The sequence below is a fragment of the Prunus avium genome, unplaced genomic scaffold (assembly GCF_965620075.1).
Source record: "Prunus avium unplaced genomic scaffold, drPruAviu1.hap1.1 HAP1_SCAFFOLD_71, whole genome shotgun sequence".
In the NCBI taxonomy this organism is placed as follows: Eukaryota; Viridiplantae; Streptophyta; class Magnoliopsida; order Rosales; family Rosaceae; genus Prunus; species Prunus avium.
Window position 1 is genome coordinate 72,501 of NW_028276924.1, and position 2,500 is coordinate 75,000.

Sequence of the window (2,500 nt, forward strand, 5' to 3'; positions counted from 1 at the left end):
AAGATTGTCTATGCCAAACCCGGGAAGCACACCATTCACACACTCCCGACCGGTGTGGTGTGGCGGTGATTGGATAGTTACAGATTGAGCACTTGCCAAGGATCAAAATGTGTCATTTAGAAGAAACATTTTCAAAAAGTTTTTAAAATCTTGTGGGTTTGCAACTCATAAGAGCGTCACTTTCAACGTCCCCGGTATTGGATTGAGTTTCTAAAAACAACCGTGCACACCGAGGTTAAACTTTACCGGCTCCACTCCGACTCGCCGCTCGCCCACAATTTGTTTGCAACGAAACATTTGTTTTTAATTTTGTTGGTTTAAATCTTGTTGGTTTGAAATTGTTTTGAAAAGGTTCTTTAAATCTAGTGGGTTTGCAACTCATAAGAGCATCACTTTCAACGTCCCCGGTATTGGATTGAGTTTCTAAAAACAACCGTGCACACCGAGGTTAAACTTTACCGGCTCCGCTCCGACTCGCCGCTCGCCCACTAGTCCGAAGGCAACAAAACATTTGTTTTTCATTTTGATGAAAATTTCTGTTTTTAAATCTTGTTGGTTTGAAATTTTTTTGAAAAGGTTCTTTAAATCTTGCGGGTTTGCAACTCATAAGAGCGTCACTTTCAACGTCCCCGGCATTGGATTGAGTTTCTAAAAACAACCGTGCACACCGAGGTTAAACTTTACCGGCTCCGCTCCGACTCACCGCTCGCCCACAAATCCGAAGGCAACAAAACATTTGTTTTTAATTTTGATGAATTTTTTTGAAAACATTGGCTTGGCAAGCCCCAATCCGCGACTATCCACCCACCGCCACCCCACACGGGTGGTTGTTGTTGCGAAATGAGGTTGTGGTCGACATGCCCGCGCATTTGAGAAGGAGTTCCTAGCACTCCATGCTCTTCCATGCCAAAAAAAAGCCTAGACAACCCCATTTCGCAACTTTCCACGCCTTTTTTTTTCCCCCTCACCCATGGCGGCGGCGTGGTGGCGGCGGCCGGATTCCGGCCACCACCGCCATGGGTGGCAGCCCCCCGACCCCGACACCAAACCCATAATACCGAGGCAACATATCGAGGCAACATATCGAGGCAACATGACATGGGTGTGGCGTGGGGGAAGGGGGCTGCAGCTAGGAGGGCATGGGCTGCCATGCATATGCAGGCAACACACACCCCCCTATATAGCATTTTATGCATTTAGCCCTTTGACAGGAAGAGACATCACCTATGCGCGAGGAGTCATAATGGGCTCTAAATAATTCAATACAAGGTATTTGGACGTGATTTTTTGCAGGGATACTAAGAAACATGCAATCTCTGATGGGAAAAAGTTTCATAAATATTTGAAGTCGGGAAGTATTTTTTATTATTTTTAGAAGTCGTAAAATTGAAAAAATCATTAAAAGAAATCCGGGAGGAATTTTTTAGTTTTGTAACTTGGAGAAGGTACTAAAAATCATAGACTACTTATGGGGAGCTTATTGTGCGAGGAAATTTCAATAAAAATGGGGTTTGACAAGGTTTGAAAAATTCTGTCGACATTTGAAAAAATCTGGAACTAGGCTGCCGGCATGCTGCGCACATGCTGCGCGCATGCTGCGCGCAGGCTGCGCGCAGGCCACGGCAGGACAAGTTTCGCTAGCCTCACTGTCGACCGAATGCGCAAGCTGCGCGCACGCCATGGCAAGACAAATTTCGCTAGCCTCACTGTCGACAGAGTCAGCACGCTGCGCGCACGCCATGGCAGGAGAAGTTTCGCTAGCCTCGCTGTCGACAGAATCAGCACGCTGCGCGCAAGCTGTGCGCGCGCATGGCATGGCAAGTTTCGAAAAATTCTGTCGACAGGCTCCCGAGCGCGCACGCTGCCGACATGTTGTGCGCACGCTGCCGGCATGCTGTGCACACGCTGCGCGCAAGCTGTGCGCGCGCATGGCATGGCAAGTTTCGAAAAATTCTGTCGACAGGCTGCCAAGCGCGCACGCTGCGCACACGCTGCCGGCATGCTGTGCGCACGCTGCCGGCATGCTGTGCACACGCTGCGCGCAAGCTGTGCGCGCGCATGGCATGGCAAGTTTCGAAAAATTCTGTCGACAGGCTCCCAAGCGCGCACGCTGCGCACACGCTGCCGGCATGCTGCGCGCACGCTGCCGGCATGCTGCGCGCAAGCTGTGCGCGCGCATGGCATTGCAAGTTTCGAAAAATTCTGCGGCCAGGCTCCCAAGCGCGCACGCTGCGCACACGCTGCCGGCATGCTGCGCGCACGCTGCCGGCATGCTGTGCGCACGCTGCGCGCGCGCATGGCAGGACAAGTTTCGAAAATTTCTGTCGACAGGCTGAGCAGCGCGCACGCTGCGCACAGGCTGCCGGCATGCTGCGCGCACGCCGCGCGCAAGCTGCGCGCGCGCATGGCAGGACAAGTTTCGAAAATTTCTGTCGACAGGCTCAGCAGCGCGCACGCTGCCGACATTCTGTGCGCACGCTGCGCACAGACTGCCGGCATG